At 33.6% G+C, this 25,299-nt stretch overlaps 1 long non-coding RNA gene across 1 annotated transcript; it reads left to right on the top strand.

Moving 5' to 3' along the window:
• The first annotated feature begins 11,174 nt into the window (after positions 1-11,174).
• On the top strand, positions 11,175-20,806 carry LOC116550592. Its single transcript, XR_004268498.1, has 3 exons — positions 11,175-11,205; positions 19,403-19,408; positions 19,973-20,806. It is a non-coding gene; the product is annotated as an uncharacterized LOC116550592 (long non-coding RNA).
• The last annotated feature ends 4,493 nt before the right edge of the window (positions 20,807-25,299 follow it).

The following is a 25,299-nucleotide window of genomic DNA, read 5'->3' as shown; positions in this document are numbered from 1 at the left end:
TTACCTGTTTACTCTGCTGACTGTTCCTTTTTCTGGGCAGAAGCTCTTTAGTTTAATTAAGTCCCACCTACTTATCTTTGTTTTTGTTGCATTTGCATTTGGGTTCTCGATCATGAAGTGTTTGCCTAAGCCAATGTCTAGAAGGGTTTTTCTGATGTGTCTTCTAAAACTTTTATAGTTTCAGGTCTTAGATTCAAGTTGTTGATCCAACTTGAGCTGATTTTTGTATAAGGTGAGAGATGATGATCCAGTTTCCTTCTCTTACATGTGGCTCACCAGTTACCCCAGAACCACTTGTTGAATAGGGTGTCCTTTCCCCACTTTATGTTTTTGCTTGCTTTGACAAAGATCAGTTGGCTGTAAGTGTATAAATGGCCAACAAACATATGAAAAAATGCTCAACTTCACTAATTATCAGGGAAATGCAAATCAAAACCACCATGCAATACCACCTTACATCTTCAAGACTGGCCAGAATCAAAAAATCAAAAATAATGGACGTTGGCATGGATGCAGTGAAAAGGGAAAAGTTCTACACTGCTGATGGGAATGTAAACTAATACAACCATTATGAAAAACAATGTGGAGATTCCTTAAAGTACTAAAAGTAGAACTACCATTTGATCCAGCAATCCCACTACTAAGAATCTATCCAGAGGAAAAGAAGTCACTATACAGAATAGATACAAACATGCACAAACATGTTTATAAAAGCAGAATTCACAATCGCAGAAATATGAAACCAGCCCAAATGCCCATCAATCAATGAGTGCATAAAGAAATTGTGGTGTCTCTCTCTCTCTCTCTCTCTCTCTCTCTCTCTCTCTCTCTCTCTCTCGATAGACAGATAGATATAGATATATGGAATACTACTCATCCATAGAATGGAACAAATTAATGGCATTCACAGCAACCCGGATGAAACTGGACAATTATTCTAAGTAAAGTAACTCAGGAATGAAAAACCAAATGTCATACTTTCTCACTCCTAAGTAGGAGCTAAGCTATGGGATGCACAGGCACAAGACATAAGACAAGCGCATACAGTGGACTTTGGGGACTCAGGAGAAAGGGTGGAAGAGGGATGAGGAATAAAAGACTACAAATTGGGTTCAGTGTATGTTGCCCAGGTGATGATAGGTGCACCAAAATCTCAGAAGTCACCACTGTAACCAAGAACTTAGTCATGTAACCAAATACAAACTGTTCCCCAAAAACCTATGGAAATAAAAAACTTTAAAAAAAGAATTTAAAAAAAACTTTTCTAAACGAGGAAATTCTCTTCTGTAAGAAATTTGACATTATTTTTATTAAATCTTGACATAATTTTTATTTCTAGTTCCCGTTTGTCCTCAAGGTGGTAAAAACAGCCGTAATCAGTTCAGACTTTCTCCTTATTTTGCCTGATGTCTAGTCTAAGTTCCGGTAGGGGACCTCGGGTCCATTCAGTCACCTGTCTACTCCGCTATTCACCAAGGATTCCACGATTCCACCTGGTTCTTAGTCATTCATGACTGTCATTGCTGAGAGGTTTCTTTCTCCCATTCCTATGGCCATCCCAGATCTACAACTCTCTTCATGTCAGTACAAGACTCTCTCTCAAAAAAAAAAAAAAACTAAAAAAAAAAGGGCAGCAGGAGAATGTAAATCTCTCTGATGCTGTTGTGGGCTTTACATACACATGCAACATGCCTGTATTTAAGTTAAAAGAGGAGATTAAACAAAAAGGATCTCCCTCCTTTTCTTCTAAAGTATCATATGTTGTTTTCCGGAGGATAGGACAGGAGTCAAGGAAAGGTGGAACAATATAGTTGTCTGAATGAATACTTTATGAAGAATTATGACATTGGAGATGTATTTTTCATGAGTTTCTTGAAATATATAATTAAAATGTTTGCTTATTTTAATATTGCTTTGATCTACTTTTAGCGAGAGACATCTATCATTTTTTTATGGAATATATCTTTAATTTAGTACCTAAACATAAATCACTCCTTAAATTCAATTACTAACATATTTTTCCAGCTTAGAATTTCATGAGCAAAAAAAAATTTATATTTTTAATGTCAAGAACACATTAAAATGTACATGATTTTGATATCTTAGATTTAAAATAAGGAATTTGTGTATTCATGAAAGATGAAAATTTCTAAGAAGGCTACTAACAATAAGTTACATGAAGGAAAGTAAATATTTTCTGTAAAAATTAGATTTTTCCTCATATTCAAAGGAATCAGATATCTAATGTTTTTGTTTTTCATTTTCCTATTCATGTATTGTATTTGTGTTATTATGAGAAATTTGTGAGATTTCCAAATTTACCTCTCACCAATATTGGAAATTCTCATAATGTTTAATGTCTGCTAATTAGACAAGTATTTAAAATGTAAATTTGTCATTTCAAACTAGATTTTTAAATACTAATTAGTGGTAAATTTTAAAAATGTTTTACATCATTTTTATGATGGATTTCTAGCTTCCCATCTTTCCACCTACTGCTTCTAATCCACTACCCCCACAAAACCCTCTTTACAACATCCTCGGACTGCATTGTGCAGAGAATATGAATGATTCCTAGTTATTCACAAAATAAATTCCAAATGCATGGTCCAGATAACGGGTTCTTTACAGCCCAGTACCAATCGCCTTTCTCTTCACTTAATTTCTCAACTCTTCCTCCCACACCTTATAACTGTATCAAGCTGGTATAAGTTTTAGTTCCCTTTCCCTATAACTTTATTTCTCCCATTTTTACTAACTGAATTCCTACCTATGGTTGAATATTTGGTAAATATGCCCCAACGTTTATGTAAAATTTTGTGTTAGTCTCTTCTGTGCTACTATAACAATACCATAGGCTGGGTAATTTATAATGAACAAAAATTAATTTTTTTCATTATATTATATTCTGGTGATGACCTTTTCACTACATCATGGTGGAAGGTGGAAAGAAAAGAGAGAGAGAGAGAGGAGAGAGAGAGAGAGAGAAAGAGAGAGACAGGCATTTTAAAAACTATTGAAAGCATGTTCAACTGTTGTAAGATTTAATTTACAAACTCTTCAATTTCTTTAATATTTTGTATTTTAAAATAACCTCAGGTCTACATGTCCAGAGCTTTTCAGAAATGTTTATAAAATTTGGTTGCTGAGTCACCAAAAAATAGCTTAAAGATATATAAATATTAAGCATTTGAATAAATTAAGATTATTTAAAATAATGTATGTATGGTGGTTATGTTCTATATACATCTACATTTAAGTTTAATTTAAAAATTATGCAAACTAACTTTGCATAACTGTAACCAAACAGTAATCATTAAAGCCTATTTATTTTTGTAGCATTCTTGGAATACAAGTGTTTTATTTTTGATACTCTGTTTCCTGTTCAGCGAAACATATGTTTGTACCCAAAGAAAAAATTGAGAACATAATAATTAAGATATGCACTCGATTTATAACTAAATAATGGATGAAAAAATAGATCAGTTGGTTTCATAATCAGTTGTTAGCTTATGTTTAGGGTTGTTACTTCAAAACTAGAAAATGAATCAAAAGGTTTTTCTTTTCCATCTGTTGATATCATCTATGTCATTTGGATACATATTTATATTTATATTTGCATTTTTTATTTATACTTATGTCTTAACATAGTTTTTACATTTGTTAATCAGCAAACTGTGTAAGTCCTTCTTTTAATAACCAGTGGTAGAGTTTGAATTTTTTGAAGCATTTATTATAACAGTGGACTAAAAGAAAGTATAGTTGTTGGTTTAGATTAACAGACCATATGCTGAGTTGTAAGGGTCCATATTTATTAATGACTTTGCCTTGTCAAATGTAATTCTTGATTAACTCTTAGTTGGAAAGAAGCGATGTTTTTCTTATTTAGCTTAATTCATCTAAAATAAATAAAATGGTTTTCTGGCAAGACATGACTTCGCCTTTTTGATTAGACCATTTATTTCCTGAGTCTTCAAACACCTCAATCACGCAAGGTTCAATTCCAATAGTGTTCAGACCACACAAATAGTACATTGTTTAATACTTGGTTTAACAAAATAAGGGCATTAGCACTCACAATTTTGATTCTTTACATATTGACTAAACTCATTAAGCCAAAAGATCAAAGACTCTTTTAAAAAGGAAAAAAAGAAAACCTCCATGCTAGAAAATGGGGAAAAGCTGAGTCTGAAATTAAATCCTAAGCCTCACAGGTTGGCTTTTCAACAGCTCAAACCTCAATTTTTTTTTTTTTTCTGTAACTCCCAAAAATGAAATTTGCCAAACCTAAGTACTGTGTTTTGTAAGCTTTTTTGTTTTCTTCCTAACAGCATTTCTCTTTTTAAACAGCCTATCTCCTGCTTTTATTTTCTTTGATCTCTACTCTCTTTTAATTTTACTTTTTTTCTATTTAGTCTCTTTTTTCCGTCACCTTGTTTCTTCATCCTCCCCTATGTCTTCCTCCTTGAATCTAATGGTTAGACCTCCCAGCTTGGAATAGGCATGCACAAACAACACTGTTCACCTTTCTCAGTTCCGTTTCTACTATTTTCATAATTCATGAAACCATAGTAGATGTAATTTGAGTAAACATTCTCAACATAAAAATTACATTTCCTGTAATTCTCAGTATCAATTTGGAGTGTTATCTATATCCTTAAATTTGACAGATGTTGAACATTAGAATCCTTTCCTACTTCTCAAAGAAGTGACAGCTTCCATCTTTAAATTACATGTTTCTAGTGCTTCATCTCATATCACTATGAATGACTTTTGCTTTTTTAAAGAAAGAGATATTACGTAGGAAATACATTCTGGACTCGGGGAATATAGAGAGGTCTGAGGGCTTAAGTTGAGTAAAAACTCATCTATCTAGGTGGCACCAAACCACATTACTTCAGGCCTCATAATGTTCATTAACGCTTAAGTTAAAGGATCTTTTTTGTATATAAATTCTATAGCTAAAACCAAATAAAATGTAACCCACCAAAATATTTTATTTTACCTTTTGTTTGGTAGTTTTGGCATCAAGTGCATATACTTTAATCATAGAAATGCTTTTCTTACAGAGAGGTGGAGGATGCTCATTAAATAGAGCAAAGCAAAAAATGAAACCTTTCAGAATGAACAGGGCATTCATGCAGAAACTGTGCAGTGAGGTTGGCACTCACTCATCTTAAAGGACAGTGTCTTTTGGCCAAAGCTGCCATCCTCTCTGCTTTGACACTTGCAAATGGTAACTGAGTTCATAATACATAACTGAATGTTGCCCTTCCTCATGTGAAGAGAGAATGAAATAGAGCTCACAAAATGAAATTCAAGAATATAATCGCTGGGCACAGTGGCTCACGCCTATAATCCTAGCACTTTGGGAGGCTGAGATGGATGGATTGCCTGAGGTCCGGATTTCGAGACCAGCCTGGCCAACATGAGGCATCCCTGTCTCTAGTAAACATACAAAAATTAGCCGGGCGTGGTGGTGCATGCTTATATTCCCAGCCACTCAGGAGGCTGAGGTTGGAGAATTGCTTGAACCTGGGGAGCGGAGGTTGCAGTGAGCAGAGATCACGACACTTCACTCAAGCCTGGGTGAAAGAGCAAAACTCTGTCCAAAAAAGAAAGAGAAATATAATTATGTGCAATATTGCTGGGAACAAGACAGACTCATTACTACACGAAGTCATTGATCTGAGTTTCAGGCACCAGTACATTTAGTTTATTAAAGAAATAATTTAGGTGTAGTCAGTTCCAGGGAAGTGTATGCCCTCATGTCATTGATCTTGGGTATTCAGTAAAAGGCTGCTGAGCTGAACTTAGGATAAGACAAGGGACTGTTAATGATTGCATTGTTAATTATTTAGATTTTTCTCAAAGCAAATACACCAGAAATACTCATATAACTTCTCTCTTTAATGCTGACATAGAAATAAGTTGTTTTAGAGAATTAAGAGCAGTATAAGTAGGAAGAGAATTTTAAATTTAACACCCAGAGTAATTTGAAAAAATTACAAAGAAGACATATTTTAGATTGGTGATTGTAGATTGATGGGATTTTGTTGATTTATTTCTGTGCCTGAGCTTTTTCTCTGCAGTAAAGTTTATAAAAGATAAACAGTAGCCCTGTATTCTATGAAGAAACAGATACCCTCACTTGAGGTTGCTTTTGAAAATTATTAATTGAAACTTGAAGTGAGAAAAATATCATGTATCTGAGAATAATCCTACAACATTGAAATGAATACATAAAGAAAGAAATTGGTTACCACAGCTCTTCTCTTTATTTTTCACTTTTATATAACATACACCAAAAAACATGTTCCATTATTTTCCCTAGACCATCCTATGACTTCTACCTTTTCTTTACGTTTTATATTTTCATATAAGAGCTCATATTTCTCTACCTCTACTTCTATGTGTTTTGAACAATTTTTAAACTGCATTTCTTTTCAGAGTACTAGGCGTCTCACTATTAATATATGTATTAATAAAAGGTCTATCATCAAAATATCAATTATCAATATTGTTAATATTAACTGTTTATATTCATTATGTGCAATTCTTAAACATAAAATATATGCATAAGTATTTGGATAGGCAGATTAGATTCTTAAGGAATAATGGACAGAATAAAGCTATGTGTACACAGCACAATAACTAGGTCCAGAAAAGTTGGATATTTATCTAGGAGAGTTTCTACCGGATGAGATACTTGGTTGGTGGGATAAGTTAGCAGTGATCGTGTGCTTTTAAAGTAGTAATTACAAAATAGAAGTGTCCTACCTTTTGACTTTAGTATGTCACTTCTTTACAAGTCTGTAAAAATTAGCTGGGTATGGCAGCTCATGCCTGTAATCCCAGCACTTTGGGAGGCTGAGGCGGGTGAATCACAACGTCAGGAGATTGAGACCATCCTGGCTAACATGGTGAAACCCCATCTCTATTAAAAAATACAAAAATTAGCCAGGCGTGGTGTTGCATGCCTGTAGTCCCAGCTACTCTGGAGGCTGAGGCAGGACAATCACTTAAACCCAAGAGGCAGAGGTTGCCGTGAGCTGAGATCACGCCACCGTACTCCAGCTAGTGACAGAGCGAGACTGCATCTCAAAAAATAATAAAAAGTCTGTAAAAGTTATACAAGAATGTCAATATAAGTTCATTTCTGGAAATGCAAGTGACATTTAAAGAAATGTATAGACCAAATAATACACTGAGTATTTTACAAAAAGCAAGAACACGTTCAAAATGGTTAAACCTATCCAATACCTATTAGTGTACTTTAACAAAAATTGATCACCCTGAGGTTTGTGGTATTGTTACTCATTATAGAGGTTGAAAAACCTTAATTCCTAGCCTATTTGGTTCAAAAGAATCAAAAGAATCAGAAAATAAATGTTTTTCAGAAATCCAAATATAATTCTTTAGTATAGAATTATTAAATGTTAATTTATTGCCAAGTTCCTTGTATTTATTGAAATAGTTGTGCTACTTTGGGGGAAATAGCAAAGATTGTAAGTGATGTGTAGTGTTTGGGGGTTAGTTTCTACATTTTTAAATAAGGGACATGTATATTTCTTGAGGTTAGTAGAAATTAAGCTGTTTACATATCTCCTCATTGCCTGAAATTTTGAGCTACACATATGTATGGAAATTTAAATGTTTTTATATGCAAGGGTTGTACCTCCTATAGTACCTTGTAACAAATTTTAACTTTCATAACAAAGACTATTTTGCAATATTTTGAAAACCACTTTTATTACTGGAAAAGCAAGATGAAAATGTTTTATGAATTCAAAAATGGGTAGAAATATCATGTTCTGTTTTTTATTGCTTTTGGCAATGAACTATAATTAATCGATAATTTTTGAGTGCTTCCTGTATTTCCATACCATTTTTATCATCATAAAAGTTACTGATAATTAACATAATAGTTCTCCTCAGATATGTTTTGATATAATTATGGGAATGCCTCTAAAAGACATAAAAGAACCTTGAATTATAAAAAAAGTCATTCACCAGGAAGTGTTATTCGAGTTTAGAAACTGACAGGAGATGGAGCCGAATAATAGTGGCAATAATGAGTGAGTGCTTCATGGAAGCATCAGGATTATAGTATTGAAGATTATATAGAACCTTGTTAGTGAGACGAAGGTAAAAGTGGAGGCCATTTTGTATGAGATAATCTCATGAATGAGTGAATTAAAGAATGCAGTTTCCAGTGATGGAGCAGTGAGAAGGTAACCCTGAAGTATTTGATATGTTCTTGTAAAAAAAAAAAAAAAAAAAATCAGATAAGAGTTATAGAAACAGCTTATGTATGGCTTTGACAACTAGATAGAAAGGCTTGTTTTTGATGTGGTCTGAAATAAGGTACCATAATTGATTTTTAAGCAGAGTTAAAATATAATGAAAGCATTTAATAAGGATTATTCCAGAAGCGCTATGCAATATACAGGTGACAGTTGGAGGGTGGAGCAAGAATCTGGAGGCAGCTCCAGCCCTTAAAGTCCATAGGAAGCATTTCCAGAAATACAGGTGTAAAGTGAGTGACAAGCTTTTAGCTTTAGGGGGTGGCAATTAGAGCACTGAAAAGGACAGGATACCTGAGGCATTTAATTCATAATAACACTATATATTTATATTTTAATCTTATAACTACCCTCATATGTTTGGTTTGAAAGTTGGTTTGGTTCCAGGAGCAATTAATGCATTCCAGGTTACCATTAATGCATTCCTTACCTTTCAGCTAAAAGCATTATTGAAAATCTACATTGTCCTGCTTATATAAAGACAGTACTACATAATACTGTCCACTATTACAATCCACTAAGAGCATGTACTTTGAGTTATTTTCCAACCATTGCAGAAGAATTTGCTGAAACAGACACATGCTCTCAATCCATTCCCATTACAAACAATAGCTGGTATTTTTGAGATTGTTGGCAAGAATTGGTGACCCATTTGATGGCTTGGGACTAAAAGCTCTGTATCTGTCATATAGAAGAAGGCAGTTGATACATAATGGATACCATATTCCAGTGGTGTTATTAATGCCATCTTCTAAGCAGCTGAACCAATCTGTGTATAGTATGGAAGGCAAGTTAGCTGCCGGAAGATGGCAGAAAGGTAAACTAACAGAATTTTTCTTTGAGTTCTTTGTTGTTCAGCACTTTTGAACTTCTCACTAATTCTGTAGATTGTAAGAATGAATACAAGGTCCAAATTAAACTTATGGCAAATCTGATGGAGACATAAGGTTGATTCTGATATGAGTCTTATCAATGATAAAGGAATACATTGTATATATTTAAAGTATTGATTCATATTAATTAATTGGAATGCCATTTAGGAGTCATTTATGATGTTATGGGGTTCAGTAACACAAGAATGTGAATTCTTTCAATTAAATGGAAAATTTCTTTCCTGCTCATTGGAAGGATGAGGCCCATTTTGTAAGTGGAGTGTGAACATTGTAAACAATGTTTTCCTATTGTTTGTTTTTAGAACTGTATCAAAGAGCTTAACCATTGTGTATTATTTTTTGCTATATAGCCTCTAACCTAATTGTCAATATAGGATAGTTTTCATGTAACAGTGTCACATAAATTTTGTCAGCAACAGCCTGGTCAATTCCATCTGTACTGTTTTGATGACTGATTTCCTTCTGTCAATAAATTGACAACTAAGTTATCCAGATGACCAATCTAAAAAAGATTGCTTTTTTTTTTTTTTTGAGATGGAGCCTCACTCTGTCATCAGACAGTAGTGCAGTTGTGTAATCCTGGCTTACTGCAACCTCTGCCTCCCAAGTTCAAGTGACTCTCCTGCCTCAGTCTCTCCAGTGGCTGAGACTATAGGTGCACACCACCACACCCAGCTAATTTTTTTTTTTTTTTGTATTTTTAGTAGAGACAGGGTTTCACCATGTTGACCAGGATGGCCTTGATCTCTTGATCCATGATCCGCCTGCCTTGGCCTACCAAAATGCTGGGATTACAGGCATGAACCACAAATCCGGCCAAAAATTGCTTTCGATATGCTTTGTTCTCATTGAACATTTAGACAACTTTATACCAAGTCTCTGCATATTCATTATTAGTGTATTTTGACCAGTTAAGCCTCCCTGAAAAGTATGATTTTTACATAATAGATCTTTATTGGTTATATTGCTGTAATCAAATTATCTCTATTTTGTCGATCAGGGAGGAATTCTAGACATGTAAGTAAAATACTGTCTGAATTTTATTGAATGAAGCAACTAGAGCTCTTTGACCTTGTGGTTGCAACTTCTATTTTAGAAAGACATTAGGGACCCACATTTGAAAATCTCTAGGAATTTTCTCTTGGCAATATAGTGCTTTCATTTTTAAAAGGGGAGAATAAATCTTCACTTTCTGAATTGTACTTGTCTATAGAAAAACTACACTAGAGCTTTGGTATGATCCTGACAGGTAGCTTCATCATCCCTGACTCTAAAATACCTAACAAACCTTGAGGGGAAAAATAGACTTGAATTTTATGGAGAGTTCATTGCTTTGGGTACAACTTATCTATCATTTTCCTGAGGATATGGTGGTAATTGAAACATAATCATTAAAGTGGCAATGGCTTACCTAAAGAGCAAAAAAGACTTATTTGTTAATGATGAAGAGAAAGTTGTAAGTAGTTTAGAGGAGAACATAAAGATGGAAGAAGTAAAGCTGTGCCAGGATCCTGGGGATAGAGGGAGAAGGTATCACAGGCTTCCTCAACACACAAGATAACAAATGATGCATAAATAGCATAGCAATATTTAATATGTTTTGATATCTTTGATGAAAACTTCAGAAAATGAACATTAATGAACAAAATATAAAGCATATTTAAAATATTGAATCAAACAACAAAGACCAAAAATTGACAGTACCAGATGATACATACTAAAAAGAAAACAAAAAAGTTAAATAGCTGTTTGAGAGAAAGTCTCAAAGTGGATGTATCTTAAAAAAAATTCCAACTATGCTGAATTAATACAAGTTAGTATAGATTCAAACCAGGAATTTGAAATTCTTTTTTATTGATTTTTTTATTTTATATATATTTGGAGACAGAGTCTCACTCTGTTACTCAGGCTGGAGTGCAGTGGCACAATCTCTGCTCATTGTAACCTTTGCCTCCTGGGTTCAAGTGATTCTCATGCCTCAGCCTCCTGAGTAGCTGGAATTACAGGTGTGCGCCACCACGTCCAACTAATTTTTGTATCTTTAGTAGAGATGAAGTCTCAGCATGTTGCCCAGGCTAGTCTCCAACTCCTGGCCTCAAGTGATTTGCCTGCCTCAGTCTCCGAAAGTGCTGAGATTACAGGTGTGAGCCACTTGCACCTGGCAGAAATTCTCACCCTAAATATGAGCATAAAGCGTATCTGAAAATTGCTCATATAAATAATCTACTTCCATGAGAAAAGTTCAGATCATTAAAATCAGTGTGAGAAACTAAAATTTCACAGGTTAGAACTTTTAATATAATTTATTATATTTTAATTATAATTATTTATAATTTAATTTTCATTCAGAGAATGTCATAAAAAAACTTGTGTTTCTTAAGCTCAAAGGGCACAAAATCTTTTTGTAATCAAAGAACAAAATAGGACAAACAAAAGAATTTATAGGAGTTCAAGGCATTTTTCACCTTCAATTTAAGGCTTATAATGTAATTGAGGTCTTCTAAGTAACCTCGGCATCATGGGCAACCATTTAATATATTTTGATTTATGCTTATTTGTTTTTACAAATTACAGATGTGTAGTTTGTATTCTCAGGACACTCTATCAGTAGTAATTTGTATTGGAAAACGTAATTTACTAGATCGATTTACAGTTACTGCTGTTTTTTTTTTTAAGAAATTGTACATTTTGTCATCAAAAAATTTTCTGTCAGTTTATAATAGCAAGAAGAAAAAAATGGAGAGAAGAGAAATTAAAAGGTGCATGGTGAGTGAGTGAACAAACTGTAGGGTGTAAGATTTTTAGGAAGAGATTAAGGAACTGATTCATAAATAGGAGAAAATGATAATGAGAGCAAAGTGAACTTATTTCAACATGCTGTTGATAGAACCATAGAATACCAGATATCCACAGTAGAGCTTATAAATGCCACTGGACATTTGTACACACCTGTGTGTATATGTATCTCTGTGTGTGTGTGTCATGAGGAGTTGGGGAGGAGGGAGACATCGGTGTATTTTTTATTCAAGGTCAGTTTTTTATTTGTATGTATTGTATGTACCATAAAGATATTCAAGTTTCTGGGAGGGAAATGAGAACTTTTTACTTCTGCAAATGTATTTAATACAACTCATACAAATTTATTCTAAATACATTTTGATACAATTTGTCAACCTATACTTCTTCAAGAAGTGGAATCAGCAGTTGATAATAATTGTGCATCTGTGGTTAATTAGCTCAGTTGGTTGAGTCATGGAGCTAATGAGGCCAGAGCCTGGGTTTGATCTCTGCGTGGGCTGGTGAGTTTTGCTCTATTCCTGGGTCATAGACTGCAGTTCAGCTCAGGCCAACTATCTCATGGCTGCGTGCCACTGACCATAAGAAACTGGGCAAGAGAAAGTAACTTCAACAAGTCTGGAACAGATCTTCAAACTATATACAGTATCTGCTTGTTAATGTATGAAAAGAGAAGCATTAGTTATGAACTCAGTCCTCCTACAAAATGACACACAGAAAACTTTCTGTGGCCTCAAATGACACATTGAGGAATAAGTAATACTAAGAATTACCTAAACAGAGCATGGGAAATAGCTAATTCATAACTACAAATAGAATCTATTTCAAATGGCAAGGGAAGCAAAACCCCTGTCATTCCCACATGTTGATTTTTCCTTAGTAGATTGTAAAGGTTTTTAGGAGGTTGAATGATGACTTCTAAATCAACTGTGAAATAAGACAAAGGAGGGAGGTGAGAAGGCAGATGGAAGGCCAATATATCACGTTTGTTGCAGATAAAGACTAGACTAGAGGATATAGTTTAGATCCACAGGTAAATGGGCTCCTTAACACTAACCTCAGAATTAGAGAAGTTTACCCACTCACATAGACTGAGAAAACACAGGTCTCCCAAATGTGACTGGCCTTACTTTGTGGCCTGATTAACTCTTTTTGTAGGAAGGTCATCTCCAAGGGGAAAAGGGAGGACAAAGGGGGTGTTGATTCATACATGGAATTTTATTTTCTTACAAACATAAATCAGATTAGGCCACTGGAAAGACTGAGTGAGAGAAAGAGAGAGGCCTGGATTGTTACCTATGAAAGAAAACATCAAGAGTGGAATATAATTCCTACCACCCCCATCTTCAACTAAACAATTTATTTTTAAATTGGGTAAATGGCCAGTGTAAGATGAAAAACAAGAAAAATGCCAGAAACTGAAGCTTAGACTGTATGTTCATTGTGGTAGAGAAAAACTTGTGAACTTATTGAGAATCAATGTATCTCTGTTGCAGTGTGCTGGTCTTTCCTCATGTTCTCCCAAATTTCTGTGAGTAGGTGATTCCCATGATGTCGCCTGCCATATTGTGATCACAAATATCATGACCCAAAAGAAATGCTTTATTTGGAAATACCTACAAATAATGATGGAAAGTCCAAATCAAAAATATTTTGCTGAAATCATCCAATTCATTAACGACAAACTCAACATAACATTAGTCTAATGAGATAACTTAATTGCTTTTTTAAAAAAACACTTAAAAAATGTTCTATTGTCAAATATATCCTTTAACCATTGTGGGATACATTCCCTTTAGGGATTCACAATGCTTTTCATCTTTTTAATGTTTAACTTTATCACAGTGTTTTTCATACTTGGATAAATGATCCCATGTAACTGCTGTTTGGTAATTTAAGTTTAGGAAACACTAATTAAAACTGTAATGTGACCAAGTTCCTTGTAGTAAGGTTTTATGATATTTAGTGTCCTGATAATCACAAATAGATCATTTATCCTCAAATGATGTTTGCTTTAAAAAGCTATAAATTCACAGCGTATTAAGTAGAAATAGCATTTCAGTTGTTGTAGAAATAATAATTAACAGCTTTTTGTAGATGCTGTTTTTTATTTTTTTACTCTGTTGTGATATATATAGAAAGACTCTTGGAGTATTTGCATAGCTGCAATTGTTATTTTCAGCATGAATGACTAAAGATATATTAATGATACCTGCCACATTTTGTCCCAAGTTTGAAGTTTCATGATAGACATCAAATATACTACATTTTGTCTAGACTTCATACTATTTAAACAGTACCAGATTAATATAGATTATAATAGAGAATATGTTATTCCACTAGGAAAGAAAAAAATCTGATGATAACTTCAGTTTCACAATTTTCCATCAAAATATTAAGCTGTAATTATTCTTTAAATACATGCAATGTAGTCTTATAGGATAATTGTATGTTTCTTTTGACTCTTCTGGGTTTCTAATGTGGCTTAGGTGACTATGTATTAGAGATTAATGAAGTTTCTTAACAAATAAAATATCAGACAACACCATATATTTTAAATAAATGTTATTTGATCAATGTAAGGTGGATATTTTGTTGGAGAATCTTTAAAAATCCTACATGTTATTTGTGGCTTACAAAAACTTTAACCTTAGCTTATATAGAGATATTGATTGAATTTAGGTCTTAACCTCAAGTTTCCATTGAAAGCGGTTATACAGACATCTAAGTTCATGTAGTCATCTTTAATAATACATACAGTCCTGTTATTCTTTATAGAGTTAATTTGATCTTTGGGGAAGTTGTCAACAAAAATGAATTAAATATGAAAAAATAAAATTTAATGACAATTCCAAATTATGTAATAAAATCTATACATAAAAATGCTTTTTAAAATTAGGCCTTTTGTTGTGAAAAATAATTTTTGTCACACAGGCTGGAGTGCAGTATCGCCCTCTTGACTTCCTGCAGCCTCCACCTCCCTGGCTTCGCCGATCCCCTCACCTCAGCCTCCTGAGTAGCTAAGACTACAGGTGTGTGCCACCATGTCCCGCTAAAAGTTTTGGATTTTTGGTGGAGACAGGGTTTTACCATGTTGCCTAGGCTGGGAAAATAACTCTTTATTTTTTTAAAGCCATATTTTGGTATGTTTGTTTATTACAATTTCACTTCAATTCTCACTGAATGCTTTTCCAGAAGTTGTTGCAAAACAGAACTCTGAACATTCTTCCTGTTCTTCTCTGCACAAGCAACAGTCCATCCAGATAATCCATATTTCACTAAACTCAAAACTGTTTACTTTTACTGATTGTCAGTGACTTTTACTACCCCTTAAAAAATCTAGTGATCTAAACCAGACTAAAAAAGTGTTCTATAAAATTATACAGTGAAAATAATTTTATTGTGTGCCTTCTCCTATCTCCATTACCCTCATGGGGCAGGCAGGCTGGAGGCAGAGAGAGGAGAGAGAGAGAGAGGAAGAGAAAGAAAGAAAAATGCAATCGAATATAAGTTTTACCTGAAAAGCACACTCAGCAAACAAGACTAGCCCTTGGGTTTCATGGATCCTGGGTTTTACATCATGGTTATAGTTTATTACTTTAAGTAAGTATTATTTTAGATTATTGATTTGTAAAAGAGAATAATAGCTGCTCTGCTAAACCTTCAAAGATATTAACTGACATAACATACATAACATCATATAAATGTACCACCATATCCTATGCGCATATAGATGTACAGTAGTGTACATCATATAAATGTATAATAATAATTGTAGCATCATTGCCCATTATAAGAAATGGTGCTGAAAAATTTTGCTAGATAGCATTCTGTTTATAAATATTTTCAATTTGGTGTAAAGTCCTAAGGCTTAAAAAATGACTATAATGGCTAACATTATTTAATTTTTAGTGTGTGCTAGACATGTTCTGACTCTTTTAGAAGGGTATATTTTTAATTATTTCAACAACCCAGTTAGTTAATTATTTCCTTTTATTCCTATTGCAAAGTAGAGGAAAGTTGATTTAACACATTGATTAAATTACTTGCCCCAGGTTACAGTGCAAAAAGGGATTCAGGTTACCTTGTCTACTCTAAGTTTCAACAGGCAATCTCTTCTACAGAACCCTTTTACACAACGTTCCAGCCCCTTTTGAAATTTATTCCAGTAAATGAAACAGGACATGCTAGTAAGCTCATTGTTCTGTGAAGACTGCATTCCACAGTAATTCCGTAGATTTAAAACACATTTTTGTCTTCTTTTTTTCAACTTTTATTTTAGATTCAGGGGTTACATGTATAGATTTGTTACCTGGTTGTATTGCATGATGCTGAGGTTTAGGGTCAAATGATCGCATCATCCAGTACTGAGCATAGTACCCAATAGTTAGTTTTACAACCCTTGACCTCCTCGCTTCCTCCCACCTTTAGTAACCCCAAGTGTCTATCATTGCCATGTTTATGTCCATAAGTACCCAATATGTAGCTCCCACATGCAAGTGAGAGCATGTGACATTTGGTTTTCTATTTCTATTTGGTTGTAAATTAACTTAGGATAGTGTCCTCTAGCTGCATTCAAGTTGCTGCAAAGGATATGATTTCATTCTTTTTTATGGCTGCATAGTACTCCATGGTGTGTATGAACCACATTTTCTTTTTGCAGTCCTCTGTTGTTGGACACCTAGGTTGATTCCATGTCTGCCACTGTGAATGGTGCTCTGATGAACAGGCCAGTGCATGTTCATGGAATGAACATGTTCGTAGAATGATTTGTTTTCTTTTGGATATATAGCAAGTAATGGGATCCCTGGGTAGAATGATAGTCCAAGTTCTTTGAGAAATTACCAGACTGCTTTTTTCCACAGTGGCCGAACTTACTTACATTCCCATGAGTAGTGTATAAGTGTTCCCTTTTCCTGCAGCCTCACCAGCATCTGTTGTTTCTTACTTTTAGGTAATAGCTATTCTGACTGGCCTGAGACAGTACCTCATTGCGCTTTAATTTGCATTTCTCTGAACATTAGTGATGTGGAGCATTTTTTCATATATTTCTTCACCACTTGTATGTCTTTTAAGATGTGTCTGTTCGTGTTTTTTGCCTACTTTTTAATGGGGTTATTATTTTGATTTTTCAATTGTATAAGTTCCAAATAGAACCTGGGTATTAGACTTCTGTTTGATGCATAAATTTTGAGGTTTTTTTCCCCATTCTATAGGTTGTCTGTTTCCTCTATTGATAGTTTTCTTTTGCTATGCAGAAGCTCTTTAGGTCCCACTTTGTCAATTTTTGTTTTTGTTGTGATTGCTTCCAAGGACTTAGTCATAAATTGTTTTCCCAAGGCCAATGTTCAAATGGTGTCGCCTAGGTTTTCTTCTGGCATTCTTTTAGTTTGAGTTCTTAACATTTACGTGTTACATTTTTATGTCATCTTGAGTGTATTTTTGTATATGGTGCAAGATAGAGGTCCAGTTTCATTCTGCTGCATATGGTTAGCCAGCATCATGAATAGGGAGTCCTTTCTCCATTGCTTATTTTTTAAATCAATTTTGTTGAAGATCACATAGGCTGTAGGTGTGCATCTTTATTTCAGCATTCTTGATTCTGTTCCGTTGATCTATGTGTCTATTTTTCTATTAGGAGCATGTTGTTTGATTACTATAGCCTCACAATATAAAGTCAGGTCATTGTGATGCCTCCAGATTTGTTTATTTTGCTTAGGATTGCTTTGCCTATTTAGGCACTTTTATGGCTCCATATGAATTTTAGAATAGCTTTTTCTAATTCTGTGAAAAATGACATTGGTAGTTTAATAGGAATAGCGCTGAATCTATAGATAGCTTTGGGCAGTCTAGCTATTGTAATGATACTGATTCTTTCTATCTGTGATCTTGGAATGCTTTTCCATATCTTGGTCTTTTAGCAGTGTTTTGTAGTTCTCTTTGTGGAGATCTTTTACTTCCTGGGTTAGATGTATTCTTAAATATTTCATTTTTTGTGTGGCTATTGTAAATGGGATTTTATTTTTAACTTGGCTCTCAACTTGAGCTTTATTGATGTATAGAAATGCTACTGTTTTTTGTACATTGATTTTGTATACTGAAATTTACAGAAATTATTAGTTCCATGAGTCTTTTGGTGGCCTCTATGGCCTCTATGGTTTTATACTACTTATGATGGAAATGATTATGATTATTATAGTAATCACTATTACAATCATAATTATTATAGTAATTATTGTAATAGTTAAAGAATCATATCATATATGAAGAAATATAGCTTGACTTCTTCTTTTCCTTTTTGGCTGCCTTTTATTTCTTTCTCTTGTTTGATTGCTGTGGCTAGCACTTCCAGTTGTATGTTGAATAAGAGTGGTGAGAGTGGACATCCTTGTTTTGATCTAGTTCTCAAAGAGAATTCTTCCAGTTTTTGCCTGTTCAGTATGATGTTGGTTGTGAGTTTGTCATAGATAGCTTCTATTATTTTGAGGTATGTTCCTTCAATGCCTAGTTTCCTGAGGGTTTTTGTCATGAAAGGATGTTGGATTTTACCAAAAGCTTTAAAGAAGAATTTTCTTGAATTAAGTTGATACTTACTTTCTCTTATTACTAACAAGCATATATATCTGAAACTGTAGAATAAAACACTTTTACCATATATCACTTCTATTGAAAAACAAAATTTCAGTAATAATGTGGACAAATGATAGTGAAGGGAGTAGGAGGGGATATTTCTAAAACAAAGTCTGATACATCAGAACAAGACTTTATAAACATAAAATTAGATGCTTGGTATTATGTACATGGAGAAAGGCATTTTGTAGTATAATCTGAGCAATAAGCATTTTGAAATGAAACATATTAATCATGCTTGCTCAACATATGTAAGAAATCTTTGTATACAACACATGCACATGTTATTTCAGAAGCTCAGACTAAATACTAAAATAGTTCCATTCTCCACATCCTAGAAATTTATCTTCAGTGACCTATCATTATCATCAAATTCACATATCCGTAGTTAAACACAATGATCACTAATGCATTGTCTGTAAAGTGAATAATGCAAATGAAATTCAGAAGTCAATTCTGACCCCAACTCTGCTATAGACAAAATTGTTTTCAAATACAAGTTTGATTTCAAGTTGTTGGGTCTAAAAAAACAACAGCAAAGCACATACTCAGCATACCTAGATAGTACGTTTAGCTTTGCTAATCTAGTTTTCTTTTCTATCTTTAAACAACAAATAGGAATATATTATTCTTTTTTAAATTGAAAGCATAATATAAAATGTTGTAATTGTTTATACATACACACATATATACATGTAGACACGCACAAATATATTTATGTACATAAACTCTTCTCTTTTCATATAACTTTCCATTTTCAGTTTTCTTTAAAAAGAGACATGGGTATTACTGTATAACCCAGTTGTTTTTCAAACTCGTGGGTTCGAGTGATCCTCCCACCTCAGCCTCCCAAGTAGCTGGGATTACAAGGCTGGACCACTATGCCTGGTTCCATTTTCAAGTAATAAGGAAACACAGATTTGACCAAGTAGTACTGGGATTTGTTCATGAGAAATGCATTTCAAAACTATTTTGAAAACATGGTCAAGACACATAATGCACCTGATAGCATACTTTAATTACTCTATCAAAAATATGCAAATAATAATAAATGTATTGATGTATATACATTACACCTAGCTTTGTATTTTCTCCTTTCTGTCTTCTGCCCAGTGTGGGATATGTTACTCCCTAAGGTCCAAAATAGACACTACAGTGACTGCTTATTTTTTTTAAGCCTTCTAGATATTACATCATTGGAATGTCAGACAAAGCCTTGACATTCATATTCCATCAAGTATGTGATTTTTGTAATACTTAAAAAGCAGAATAAATTTTAAAATATTTCAAAGTATGTGATTTTTGTAATACTTAAAAAACAGAATACATTTTAAAATATTTCACAAGAGTGTTCTTCATTTTTAACCATCAGTGTCTAGGTGTACATGAAACTCCTTCGGATTTTGTTTTCACCCCTTCTCACCCAACCTTCTTTTTACAACTGCTCTCAATTATGAGCAGCACTTTACATTTTTTAAAGTACACATGACTTAACATAAGTCATCAGAGAAAAAACATTAGGCCTTATGTTAAAGAACTTTTTCACATATCTTATCATTTTATAAGATTTAAAGCTTTATGAAGACATGGAACTGTTTCTTGTGTAGCACTTTACACATAGGCAGTACTCATTATTTATTAAGTGTTAAAGGAGTGAAAGCCCTCTTGACACTATTCTATAGTTGTGTTATCTGTATGTTTTTTTCTGGGCCACAGAAAATTAAATTGAGTAAACAAAGCATTGGCACAAAGCTTGACAGATAGGAGAAAGTTGAAATCCTAACAGAGACAAAGAAAGAAGTATAAATGAAGATAATGAAACTCAAAATATACATAAAAAATAAATATAACACGTAATAAAGAATATAAAAGACAATGCAGTGTAGGGGTGAATTAACAAATTCTGTTTTTGAAAGACTGTATGTACCTTCTACTCTGCGCAGTAGGCTACACAGACATTGACTATCACAGTATTTTAAAGGAGCACATTCTGTTTTATGAAAGACTATCTTGCTCCATTAAGGACCTGGGACACTGTTCAACCAGTGTAAAACCAAAGCTTATAATCATAGCACTTAGAAAACTAAATTTATCTAGAAAGCTAAAATTATGATAATGTTTTCTGTTTTGTAACTCCAAATGTGGAATGCTTTCTAAATATATATTACATATATATTTAAATAAAATACATATTATGTATTTTTACACAATAAAAATATATGTTTTTTAAACAATTTTAAAATTATGTTAAAAAGTCATTGATTAAGTTAATTTCTAGGTATTTGGTTGATTTCCACATATTTAATTTTATATGTGGCTATTGTAAATTGAATTTTTAAAATTTCATTTCAGATTGTTACTGTTGGCATATAGAAAATGCTCCTGGTTTTTGTGTGTTGATTTTGTATCCTGCAACTTTACTGAATTAATTTATGTACAGATCACATACATTCTTCCTTTTCTTTTTAGTTACATAGGTATTTTGTAAAATAAAGAAGTTATTCACAAACATAATATGCATAAAATTATCCTTGCATTACACTAAAAATGAAGGTCATAGATAAACAAAAATCAGTGTTTTCACCCATATTAGTGTGATAATCTAGAAAAGTTTATATGCAGAACATGGACGGTAAACTGTAGCCCATGAGATGATTGTAAGTACAAATCTTATGAGATTTCCATTTGGTTCTCCTGGAGATAAGGGAAGCTTAAAAACTGCTGTGTTCGGTCCAATGGCCATTAATATGGAAATAACCTGGAATATTTCATTATGGATCTGGAACAAATCTAACACAATTGACTACAGAAGGCAGTGTATAAAAACTCCATGTGTTTTGCGAATTCTGCCTGTTCTTGGTTCAATCACATGCTTTTGAAGGAGAATTTGTCATCACACATGCAGAAGACATAGGCCTGGAGGATATCACTACATGAGAATAAACTCAAGTTAGTGGGGAGATTAAAGTCTGAAGTCAAAATTGTTTCATCTGAAGTCAAAATTATAAAATTGAAAGTACATATTTGGGGGTGAAGTGAGGTCATATGTGACTTTTCAAAAGCAGAATATACTATCTATAACTGAGAACAGAAAGAGTAAGAGTACCTGGTGAGATGTAGCAAACAGAAACCTGAGGTGCAGCTCCATTTGTGTACTCAGACACCATACTGGGCTGTAAACAGGATTCACTCTACCTTTCTAGGATGGCATTAATTAATTATTATTCATTTTTCACTCTTCAAAACACCTCATGTTACACCTAGATATTACTTGAGCATATTCATTTGACTGTGGAGAAACATATTTATCAAATAATCCAGTTGCAATAAGGAAGTAATTTATGAACAGGTATTTTCAGTTCTGAAGGTCATATACTTCCCAGCAGTACTCCCAATTAATACCTCAGATACGGGATTTGTTCTTGACTGGGCAGCTCTGGCTGAAGCTTCACTTCTTTCTGAAGGCTTTCCCACTTACTTCAGGTGATACAATTGATGAAGTCATATGTACATTTGATATTGAATCAAGAAAGCCCTGATGATGCCTCCCATTAAATAGAAAGGTCTTAAATATTTATGATTTTTTAATTTAACTCTGAATAAAACTTTTCATTTTGCTAAATGGTTGTTGTTATAGCCCTTTAAGTCTGAAATTAGTTAATACAGAAACCATTACTCCTACGTGGTCAAGAAAGATGCCAGACTTCCAAGACTACTATGCTTAATATGTAAACTTCACTTTGATGTGTAAACCAGAAAATGAAATATTGTGAATGGTTAGCAAAAATGTCTTCTTAAACAAAGTCCAATTAATAAGACAACTAATAGTTTCACTGGTCTGCAACATCTTTGACTATGCAAATTTATTCATTTTGAAGTTGACATGATTTATCTTTTTTAACCCTTAAAATAGCACTAAAACCTCTTTACAATTTCGATGGAAAGAAAGGATTTATGACATATTTAAAATTTATTGGATAATTTCTTTTTTAATTTCAAATCAATTTATTTCAGATCATTGTAATCTGGCTTATACGGTTCTAAAGAGATGATCATGGTACCCCAAATCCTTGAACCAGCCAAAACCCCACCGAATCTGCCAGTTACATGAAGGCCAAATCCTAGATGTGAAAAGATCCAAATATCCAAAATCAGCAAAAGAGACATTATACAAAATTACCTTGAAAAGATCATTATATTAAAAATTACATATTATTCAGTTTCTCTGTTTTGGAAAATTAAAAATGAAATGTTCAATTTCATAGTTATTTCAAAAGTAAGGGTTAAAACCCTAATCCACTTAAAACACCAGTTTTACCACACACTTAAACACAGAACTCTTTTCCCCAATGCATGATGAATAGCATTATACTAGCAAAGATAACTGTACTTTATGAACTTCATACTGGTGTAAGTTGATTAGGGAAACTATTCTTATTAACGGAATCAATTCACATAAATTGCTTAGCACAGTATCTGTACTTTAGAGTTGCTTTAAAAATATTACTATTTTTCTATTTATGTTTGTTCACTAAAAGGAACTATAACTTTTAAGTGTGTTAATATGTATTAACTCATATCGGTAATGATAAAACCTTATTTTACTTTCTGGTTGGTATTTTAACAAGTTATGTTTATTTAAAATTCCTCATTCCACTATGCAGCCATAAAAGGGAATGAGATCATGTCCTTTGCAGGGACATGGATGAAGCTGGAAGCCATTATCCTCAGCAAACTAATGTAGGAACAGAAAACCAAACACTGCATATTCTCACTTATAAGTGGGAGCTGAACAATGATAACACATGGACACAAGGAGGGGAACAACACACAGTGGGGCCAGTTGAGGGTGGCGGGGAAGGGAGAACATCAGGATAAATAACTAATACACGTGGAGCTTAATACCTAGGTGATGTGTTGATAGGTGCAACAAACCACCATGGCACGTGTTTACCTGTGCAACAAACCTGCACGTCCTGCATATGTTTCCCAAAACTTAAATAAAATTCCTCATTTCATTAAATTATTTTCATCATTTCTCATTTGATACGAAAAATAATGGTCATGAGTTTTTAATGAATTTTGAGGTTTAATTGACCATAAGGATAAAAATAATGCAGTTTAGTTTTCTACATTAATTATTTGGAGTCATTTAATTTTTTTGTTTTTAAAAAAGGCCTTGTTCTCTGTACATTCTAATTTTCTAAAGAAAATCCAGACAACATTGTCTGAGGACTTTGGAATATTCTTCATTTATGTTACTTTAAAAAAGCTTCATAAAATGTCTTTGATTAAATATAATTGTGGCAAATTTTATTTTTAATTAAAAGTAAGAATCTCATTAGAAGTCTACTGTTTTATTCATATGACCCCAATGGAATATTGTGACCTCAAAATATACGTTATTACTACTATTGTTACCTGCATTTAGCCCTCGCTTTTAGGTTTCTCTTTGTGATTGACATGGTTTTCTTTCTTTCTGATTTAATTTTAATAACCTTATTATTGTCATCAACTACTTTATCCTCCTGCTTTTCATGCCATCTCTGCTCTTACTTCCATCACTATCAAGTGCCATCTACAACCACAACACACCACAGCACATTGTTTCTTATAGCCTTCCCCCCCGCCCCCCGCCATTGCCCAGGCTGGAGTGCAGTGGCACGATCTTGGCTCACTTTAACCTCTGCCTCCTTGGCTCAAGCAATTCTCCAACCTCAGCTTCCCAAATAACTGGAATTACAGGTGCCCACCACCATGCCCAGCTAATTTTTGTATTTTTAGGAGAGACAAGGTTTCACCATGTTGGCCAGGCTGGTCTCGAACTTCTGACCTCAAGTGATCCGCCTGCCTCAGCCTTCCAAAGTGCTGGGATTACAGGTGTAAGGCACCATACTCAGCCTCTTGTAGCCTTTTTTATTAATCTGTTTTTCCCCCCCTACTTCTGGTCTAAATAAATCTGAATTTTTCAACTAGTTTGCCTCATGAAATTTTCTCCTTTATTGATTCTCAAGGCATGAACCATCAAAGAGGGCTTATAAAAAGGAAGCATTATTTTTGCCTAAAATTTGAAGAAATTGAAGCAAATGTGATTTCAAAGACATAACTTTATCCAATTTTCTACTTTAGTCAAAGCTCTACATTTTCACAGTACAAATTCTGTTTTATCTTTTTACAACATGATGAAGAAAAACACAGATGGAAGAACACTGAGGGGGAATTCCTAAATGGGAGCAGTTAGCAGCTATGGAAATGTAGATATTCAAGAAGAAAAAAGAAAGTAAGCAAAACTGAATCATGAGACCATAGAAGAGTCCAAAAAAATGGCAATTTATCTCAGCCTTCCACAAACTATGGCCCATGGGCCAAATTCAAGGTCTGTTTTTGTACAATCTACACAGTAAGAATAGTTTTTACAATGATACATGTTAGAAAAATGTTTAGAAAGTCATACTTTATGATGTGAAAATTGATAAAACTAAAATGTTGTTGTCCATAAATAAAGTTTTATTGGAACACTGTCACACTCTTTGATTTATGTATTGTCTATGGCTGTTTTGTGCTATAACAGCAGAATTAAGCAGTTGGGGCAGAGGCCATATGACATGCAGCCTATAAAACATTTATTATCTAGCCCTTCATAGAAAAGCTTGCTGTCTCCAGATTTAGAACAT

This window comes from Sapajus apella, unplaced genomic scaffold (genome assembly GCF_009761245.1).
Source record: "Sapajus apella isolate SASKATOON/1434 unplaced genomic scaffold, GSC_monkey_1.0 scaffold8, whole genome shotgun sequence".
Lineage (NCBI taxonomy): Eukaryota > Metazoa > Chordata > Mammalia > Primates > Cebidae > Sapajus > Sapajus apella.
The sequence above is the reverse complement of the archived record's forward strand: the minus strand, read 5'-3'. Positions and strand labels throughout refer to the sequence as shown.